At 42.9% G+C, this 9,628-nt stretch overlaps 1 protein-coding gene and 1 pseudogene across 9 annotated transcripts in view; one reads left to right on the top strand and one right to left on the bottom strand.

The window, feature by feature from the left end:
* The window catches only part of UVRAG (UV radiation resistance associated), a 283,373-nt gene that overhangs the window by 12,651 nt on the left and 261,094 nt on the right, over positions 1–9,628 (bottom strand). The window lies entirely within an intron of this gene.
* Positions 217–789, top strand: LOC106726249 (annotated as a pseudogene).

Below are 9,628 nucleotides of genomic sequence, written 5' to 3' on the forward strand. Positions count from 1 at the left end.
GGCCAGTGTAAAAGAATAGATGGAGATTCCTTCACTGAAAACTGAGGCCCGGAGGACCATGGGGCTTATGGTGGTTGGAAGACAGGATAAAAAAAATGGACTCAAAGAATGTGTTGTGAAAACATCCAGGAGGCAGTTTGAAGAGAGCGCTGATATCAGAAAAGACATCTAGGCTGTGACTTTACACTTGTGCTTAATTTCAATATGGGGACCATCAAAATGACAACTGTCACCTCAGGATAAAGGATAAAAAGAGGGCCTGGCTCTTGCAGCTCGGCCGCCGACATGCCATCCAGACTGAGGGAGACCCCAAAACTTCGGGGCCACGGGAGCCACGGCCACGGCCGCATCGGCAAGCACAGGAAGCACCCGGGGGGCTGCGGTAATGCTGGCGGCCTGCATCATCACAGGATCAACTTGGACAAAAATCACCCAGGTGACCGGGGGAAAGGTGGTATGAGGCATCACCACCTAAAGAGGAACCAGAGCTTCTGCCCAACTGTCAACCTTGGTAAACTGTGGACCCTGGTCAGTGAGCAGACCCAGGTAAATGCTGCCAAAAGCAAGACTAGAGCTGCTCCTATCACAGATGTGGTGTGATCGGGCTCCTACAAAGTTCTGGGGAAGGGAAAGCTCCCAAAGCAGCCTGTCATTGTGAAGGCCAAGTTCTTCAGCAGAAGAGCTGAGGAGAGGATTAAGGGTGTTGGTGGGGCCTGTGTCCTGGTAGCTTGAAGCTACATGGAGGGAAGTTCATTAAAATGTCCACAAGTAAAAAAAAAAAAAAAAAAGAGGGCCTGGAACTGAGCCTGGAGGGGCTCTAGTTTTTTATGATGAAGCAGAAAAAGAGGAGCCTGCAAATGAGATAAGAAGCAGTCAGAGAGGAATGAAGAAAACAAGGAGAGGGTTATAATAACAGGGCTCCTTTTCTGGAACCAGAAGATGCTGAATGGTCCCTTGTGTAAAACAGTTTAATCTTAACACAGTTATGAGAGGCTGTACTGAGGAACCGTTAAAACAGGGGCCCTAAAGCTGTTCTGCCTGGACTCGAATCTCAGCTCCTCTGCTTGATGGCTACGTCACCTTTAAGTGACGTTAACCTTCCTGTGCCTCAGTTTCCTCATTTGTAAGATGACAGAGGATAATGGGTCTTAATTCACAGGGTTGTTGTAAGGATTAAATGAATTAATGAAATAATATATTCAAAATGCCTGGGAGAATATCTGATTTACAGTAACAGTCACCTGACTCAGCTATGAGGACAGTACTTATTATTATGCAGTTATCCACTAGCAAAAGAGTCATTGAACAAGCGTCGGCTCCAAAGCTGAAACACAGGGAATTTATCTAAATTGAGCTTAAACCCAAGGGTCACACTGAAGCAGCCAGTGGTCCCTCTGAATGCTGCAAACCTGTGTCAGCTTTTGGTGGGCAAAGGCCCTATCACGAGAGCCTTCTTGAGACCGAAGAGTACAGTGCTTTAGACCGAGAAGGATGCTTATCTGCTGATAAAGAATCCCTCCTGAAAAACACTTAGTGCAGGACATATAAGTGGCTTTTCTGCTAATTCCTGCCCTCCATTCATTTAAGTATGTCCATCTTCCAAAGCCAAATTCAAGTCCTACCTTCTTCATTAACCCTTCAAACATGCCAATCTAAAGTGATCTCTTTGAACTCTAAACAGTACACTACTTAAGATGATACCATCCAACTGATGCTTAATATAATCACTCACATTTCTGTACATATTCCAGCAGACATTACACTCCTGGCCTGGCAGTCTGGGAGGCTCCGGGGATAAAGAGGTGAATAAAATAAGGTTTCTGTTGGTAGGAAGTTCCCACTTTGTAGTAGAGAAGACAGAGTTAATCAATAACCAGAACACCACGGTGCTTTGTATACAATGTCCATTTTGCATATTTTAGTGGAGAAGGGAGCCAGAAATCTTAAGGACTCATCAGAGGAGGTTATATTTAATTGGTGCCTGCATAAGGGGAAATGGACCCGGCTGTGACTGTGTTGGGAGCGGGGTGAGAATGAGAAGTAAAGAGAAGGATATTGAAGGAGGAATAAGACACAGTATGCCTGCAGTCCAGCTGTGGAGCCAAGTCTTGTAAACATGGTCTGGGAGGGACCTGGTCTTCTTCAATTTCTTGTAACCCACATTTCTACTTTCTAACCTAATGCAGTACACACAGGAGATACGAAGTGAATATATTTGTTTTATGAATAAATGGATTCAATTAGTTGTACTCAAAAGGTATTGTTTTTATTTCTTTTGGCAATGTGCTGAGAAAACATTCAGTTAACGTTAAAAAAAAAGTAAAAAAGAGCACTACAGGGTTACTTCTAACAGGAAAACAAAACTATCTAAAGATATGGTTATAGGAAATCTAAATGAGGAAATATTATGCAGCCATTAAAATATGAAAAAGTTTTTAATGGCATTGCTAAAAGCCTTAAGGTTTGATATACAAAAAAGCAGTATATACAACTGCAACAACAGTGCTGTCCAATACCATAGCCACCAGCCACAGGTTACTGAGCACAGCCATGTGGCTAGTTGGATTTGAGATGTGCCATTAAGTGTAATATATACACTGGATTTAGAAAGCATAATATAAAAAAGAAATGTGAAGCATTTTATTAATAATTTTAAAAACACTGATTACAGGTTGACAATTTATTATTTTATTGGCATTAAATGAAATGTATTATTAAAATTAATTTACCTATTCCCTTTTATCTTTTTTCAATGTGGCTGCCAGAAACTTAAATGCACACATGTGGCCCAGACTGTATTTCTACTGAACAGCACTGGTATCGAGGAGATCTCAACTCCTCTATATGAGAAACACATAGAAAACTAACCTAACAGCAGCTTTGCTCCCTGGATTGTGGTTTCCCCCTCTTCTATATATTTTTTACGTCTTCCAAATTTTATTCATCAGGCACATATTACTATATAATCAAAAGGAATGAAAAGAAAGAAATAAGACACAAATAAAAACAAAGAGAAAAAGATCTGGATTTGGCGTAAAGACTTGGTTGCTGGAGGCTGAGGAAAGAAGCCCAGGGAGACCCCAGTGACTTTCTGTCACTGGTGGAGGGTTAGCACACAAAGGATGCTGGCCAGCTGTTCTTCATCCTAACTGGAGACAGAAAAAAGCGGAAATGGGTGTTAACGGCAAGAGGGGGCCTGTAAGTTAAATATAGGGAAGAATTTCCTGAAGCGAGGGTGTTTAAACTCTGGAATGAGTTATGGAAGAAGCCTGGTCCCCCAAGGTCTTTTAAAATACTGCAGATACCCATATGCCTTGTGTGTTCCTGTCTAGAGGCAACGAGATGACTTGTCAAGGTTTCTTCTAAAAGAGGTATCTTCCAGTAAATAACCCCAATAAAACTTTCTTTTTCATTTATTTTTGACCAGGCTTCACTTCTGCTATTCAGAATGCCAGCCTGCAAGAAGCACTCTGAGAGGCAAGCGTATCTGCTACAGCTACCTTAAGTAGGGCTCTTGAGACTTCAAAGACAGTGTCATTTGATCTAAATTTAAAAACCAACATCAGCGAGACAACATGTTTTTCAAGTCCCTCAGGGGTCACCTGCCAGAAACTAGTTCTGAAATCGGCCTCTGCATGATGGAGAGAAGGAAGGAGGCCAGATTTGCTTTGTAAAAGTGAGGCTTTTAAAAACTGTTCCTGCTGGACACTGCCTTAATGTCAAAGGTGAGTCTTTGGCTTAAAAGCAGTACTACTATATTGTTACCCTTTGTAGATTGGCTTACTTGCTGTAGGTTTTCATCGTTCTCGCTTTACTCAAAAAAAAAAAAAAAAGAAAAAAAAAAGAACCATTTTCTTAAAACGTGCCAAAGTTCTCAGTTACTTATTTGTTTATTTTAATGTGCTGTTGAGCCTGATTCTATTTATAAGAAGGAATGGAAGGCTAGGTCAGCAGCAGCACCATCTAAAGATTTTAGCCCTGAAGTGAGATGACCACACATAAAGCCACTGGTTGCTTCTCCCCAAGTCACATCATTCAGCTCTAGAAGGAATTTGGAGATACTGTCCAGCAAGCCAAGGTCACTTTTCACATGCTCGGTCCTCAATAAGCTCAATGAAACGGATGCAGTCTCCATACAAATAGCACACTTGGCTCAAAAACATCAAATGAGTCAGTCCACGGTTGGCCTTCATCACTGGAACAGACTGTCCGCTGAAGCTGGGTCTCAGCTTGAAGTCCCACATGACAGTAGGAGTGAACAATGCATAGGAATATTTCTGCGAGTTACATCCTTCAAAATATTTAGCTTGCCTTATCTACTCATTTAGATTATAAACTAAACAACTGTCAACTAGGAAAAGACACGGCCAATCTTACACTCTGGAATCTTCTTTTGTCCCTTGAATCGTGCTATATGCAGAGGAGACACTTAATGAATTGTTAAATGCATGAATAATACTTAGCAATACTTTCTGTAGTCCTTTTTAGTTTATAAACCACTTAGACAGACATTATCTCATTTGCTCCATACAACTATACTTGGGAAATAGGGCTGGTGCTATTAACTCTATTTAAAAAATGGATATTCAAAATGATTTATGAAAATTAAATAGCAGAGTTGAATTGGAGCCTACATTTTCAGATTTCCAAATCCAGTGCTCCTTCCACTGTACCACACTCCCTTGCTGCTAGACAGATTAAGCTTTATAAGAGGGAAAATTAAACTTAGAACAAAAAATTACATGTATAAAGCAGGACAGATGGCTTTGAAATCCTGCTTTTATGTTTCTTAACTAATGAATTAAAACAGAATTTTTTGTGTTTCTTTTGGTCTTAAAAGTTCTTAAATTCGTCACAAAGTTTAGGACTCTCAGTTCTCTACCTCTCTGAGGTAAATGGTGTAGGGCACACAACTAAAAATGCTTTCATCAGAACTGCTGCCTTGATTTTGCAGTGCATGTTTCTGTGTTTGACTTCGGTGGGTTGCCCTGTGGAAGGTAACAGGTGTTAGAGGGCTAGGGAAGCGCAGAGAAAGAAAAGCATGATCACTAACTAAAAGGTGTAGCCTGATATAGTCAAAAGAACATGGGACTAGGAGTCAGATAGTCTGGGCTTCTGGTCCCAGTTCCATCACTTATTACCACGTGATCTTGGCAAGTCACTTCACATGTCTAAGTCTCAGTTTTCTGATCTGTAAATCAGTGATCATCGTCCTTGCTCTCCCTCACAGGTTTGTTGCATGCTTAAATAAAAACATGGAAACTTTTGCAAAGAAGAGACTTTTATTATTCACAACTTCTAACTACAGTGAGAGTTACCTAAGAAGGTAGGTATCCAAAAAAGTAGGTAGGCAAACAGATTTGTAGAGTACTTATCTCTAAGGCTTCTGAAGGGTCTTAAAAGGAAGGCCTAGGAGAGAAGGAGATGGTGAATATTTTGTAGTCTCCTTACAAACAGATATAGAATATGGCTTAGTTATTAAAATATTTGACCAAGAGTCATAGTCTATATCTTTTTGTAAGGGGATGAATGTATATATTAAAGGAAAAACAAAACACCTTTAACAAAGAATGGATTTAATTCTTACAATAGACAATAACTACGATTCATTTATCTGTTAGATATTTATAATAATAGCTACCATGTACTCAGTACTACTATGTACCAGGCAGGATGCTAGGTATTTACACACTTAATCTCTATGATTAAACCCTATCAGGTAGGCACTATTTTAAGCTGATAGCTCCAACTTGCCTGAGGTCACAGACACAGTAAGTAGTGGAAGTGGTATTCAAACCCAGAGCCTTTACCTGCTCTTTACACCTGGGCAACTTGTTTCCTTAACCGACTCTGCTCCACACCCCAGGCTTCACATGTCCAAATCCTTCTCGTGGTCCCAGCCCACTCAACTCTATCTCCTTAGTGAAGGTTTATCCAATTCTCACCAACACCCCTCACCAGGAAGGAAATTACTTCCTCTGATAGTTCTAGGTAACTTACCTACCTTTCTTATAATACTTCACACTTTCTATTTTTCCATTTTCTATGGTCTGTTCCTATTTCATTGCTTAAATTAGACTATAAACTCCTTAAATGCAAGTTCAAGCAGCATGTTCCATGAACAGAACAGGATTCATCCACATGCTCATCGCTTACCAAGCTCCTCCTTCCTCAATGCCAGGCTGGGACCCCAGGATGAGTAAGACAGTCCCTAGCCTCCAACTGCTCCAAAGCTGAGTGGGTAAGACTTGGTAGGAGAAGTGGACCTAAGCTACTGAGGGAATACATATGTATCTCTGCATCTGTCCCTGTGCCTGTTGAGTGAGTAAGTGAGGTAGGATATGAGCTGGATCTGAAGTGAGAGCAACATCTGGATAGGGCGAAGGCAAGGACAAGCTATTCTAGGGAGTGAGGTAGGATATGAGCTGGATCTGAAGTGATCTGGATAGGGCGAAGGCAAGGACAAGCTATTCTAGGATATGGGAAGTTGTCTGAGAAAAGAACTGAGGTCCCAATGCATTCAATAAAAAGGAAACAACTGAGGTCAGAAATGACTGTGGTATGCCGGGGGGTCAGTTGAGACCGGGTAAGAGAGCATGAAGAGACATAATCGAGGGACTGTCCCAGGACCCGGATGCTGGGCCCCAGCACACAGCCTGTCACAGCAACCTCTGATTCTCTTCCACTTGGTTCCTCATCTCACTGCAGCCAACGAGAGCAGCTCGCATGCACTTACCTCCCTGACCAAAGCTCAGCACTAGCACCAGCTGTGCATGTGCGTTCTATTTGAATCTTAGACCACTTAGTAGTACAAACAAAAGAAAAATGGGATGATTAAGTGCCACGCTGGTGGCTTCTAACCAAAATACTCAAGAGTACAACCCCTGAGCTGAAATTCTGCTTTTAAAAATTGTGTTGCTTGGAAGTTACAAGGGGGTTAGTCATCCTAGGATGAGAAAATGGGGACTCCTTCTGGAAAGAGCTGGCACAAAGCACTGAGCCCCACGGAACAGTGTTCGTAAGGAAGAGGGGCTACTTGTAGGGTTAATCAGGTGGATGCTCTTGGTATTAGATAAGAATTATGTAATGTGAAAGAAAAAGAGGAATTTTAATCACACTGTCTTTTCTTTAAAAAAACAAACAAAACAAGCTATCACAGCACTTTGAAGCTGGCCACTCAGAGGGTTCCAGTGCCTGCGCTGGTCCTCAGTCTGAAATGCTCGATCCTGAAAGAACATACAGCAATTGCTTCCACAGAGACCCATCTGTGAATGGCAACAACCCACAGAAAATGGCAATGTTTTCTTTTACAAAAGATGTAAGCGGCTCCCTCAGGAGCGTGAGTTTTTTTACCCTTTGCCCTAAGGAGCACAGGCTGGGGAGGTAACTCCTCCATCCACAGCTGCTCTCGGAAATTCTCAGATTTCCTCTGAGGCTAAAGGGCTTGTTCCAGCTTTGTTTAGATTTGTAACTTCCAGCCTGCCTTCCTGCAGTGGTCTTTACTTGGGATCATTATGTAGCATTCACTTTGCAGGACTTTGCCTCTACCCTGGTAGCCCATTTTTCATTAGAGCACCATAAAGCGGCACCATACTATTCATTCATGTTAATGTGCTTGGCACCATTGGCACAGAGGGGTACTGCATAAATGTGTCAATTTGTGGCTTAATGGGTTTTTTACACCAGTGCCAGGAGACCTAGATTCCAGTTATATTATTAGAGGCTCATGGGTAAACCATTCTTGGAAAGTCACTTAATTTCTCTGTACCTTAGAAATGAAAGTTGTGGAAATTACAGTGTCCCAGGAAGAGAAAGGCAGGCAGGTTGCAATGATGAAGCAGTTCTATGTAAGCATTTTGGGTAAATTTTCTAAAAAGATTTCAGAAGAAAGGGATCTAATCTCTGAAGTTCCAGTAATTTGCTGTGATTTTGTTTCTCGTTTTAAATATTTACTCCCCCACCCTAATTTTGCATTTGCAGTTCATAATCCTTTTCTTGAAAAGGGTTCCTAAGTTGTATAAGCTCTATGTACCACAAAACTCAGATTCTCTCAATCCTAACATGAATTTGCATTCCAGTCAAGATAGTCTGTTCTTTGCCAATAAAGCTACTGTGCCTTTGCCAATACTGTTCCTCCATGTGAGGAGTGGGGTGCAGATCACCGCAGTAGAGAAGGAAGGACAGAAGGACAGTGAGTGTTGTGACTCTGAGTCAGGAAAGAACTTGCTCATGTAACTAAGGAGGTCAGTGCAGCGACCGCCCATGAGAGAAGGGCGAGAGTGGTGTCAGATGCAGCGGAGAGGAAGGGGCCAGGCAGACCATGAACAAGAGCTTGGATTTTATTCACCAGGGAAGAGAGGGAGTGACATTTTAAAGGTCACTTTGGCTACTGTGGAGAATGAACAAAGGTGGGAAGAGAGTAAAATCAGGGACCGAGAAGGGCAGGAGTGGTGTCAGATGCAGCGGAGAGGAAGGGGCCCGGCAGACCATGAACAAGAGCTTGGGTTTTATTCGCCAGGGAAGAGAGGGAGTGATTAAGATGTAATTGAACATTTTAAAGGTCACTTTGGCTACTGTGCAGAATGAACAAAGGTGGGAAGAGAGTAAAATCAGGGACACAAATTGGACTAGTGCAGTGTCGGGTTAAGAGGAGGCAGGGATTTGGACTGGGGTGGTGGTAATAGCGATGGTAGGAAGTGGTAGAGATGAGACGGTTTGCGGATGATTAGAATGCATCTAGTGTGAGTAATGAAAAGAAGGTAATCAAGGATGATTCCCCTGGTTTGAGCAATGGGTAGACAGAGCCACTTGCTGAGAGAAAGAAGACTGGTGGAAGGATAGCTTTAGATATGTTGAGGCTGAGATGTCTGTGATATTTCAAAGGGAGGTGTTAAGTAGATCTCTGACTATACAAAGTTTGTAGGAGAGATTTACACTGAAAAAATAACGTTGAGAACCATAATATAAGTGTCAACCAAATTCACGATCGACAATAACATATCGAAACACATGCGTGCGACTGGCACCAGTGAGAGCTTTATATGTATTGCGCATGCGCAAGTCAACTTAGCCTTTTATCTATCTATCTATCTATAGATAGATAGATAAAAGCCTAAGTGACCTTTACGACCAAACGACCAGAACGACCGGTTGCCCAGTTGCTATGATGCATACTGACCACCAGGGGGCAGACGCTCAATGCAGGAGCTGCTCCCTGGTGGTCAGTGCTCTACCACAGGGGGAGTGCCGCTCAGCCAGAAGCCTGGCTCACGGCTGGCGAGCACAGTTGCGGGGGCAGGAGCCTCTCCTGACTCCGCGGCAGCGCTACCAAGCGGTGGCGGCAGGCCGGGATGAGCACAAATGGTGCGGCGTCTGGTCCCAGCTCAGGCTCCTCTCTGGCTGCCTGCCGCTTGGCACACTGCTACATCCCCCGAGGGGTCCCGGATTGAGAAAGGGTGCAGGCCAGGCTGAAGGGAGCATCCCTCCCCCGCCGTGCACGAATGCATGCACTGGGCCTCTAGTATAGAATAAACTTGCTTAATTAGACCTGCTTTCTGATTTAGCTAAACTTTTTCCAGCCCAGTGAAGTACCCCAACTTCTCTTTCAGGTAACTGTCAGCAACACAGC

The sequence above is a fragment of the Myotis brandtii genome, unplaced genomic scaffold, assembly GCF_000412655.1.
Source record: "Myotis brandtii unplaced genomic scaffold, ASM41265v1 scaffold244, whole genome shotgun sequence".
Lineage (NCBI taxonomy): Eukaryota > Metazoa > Chordata > Mammalia > Chiroptera > Vespertilionidae > Myotis > Myotis brandtii.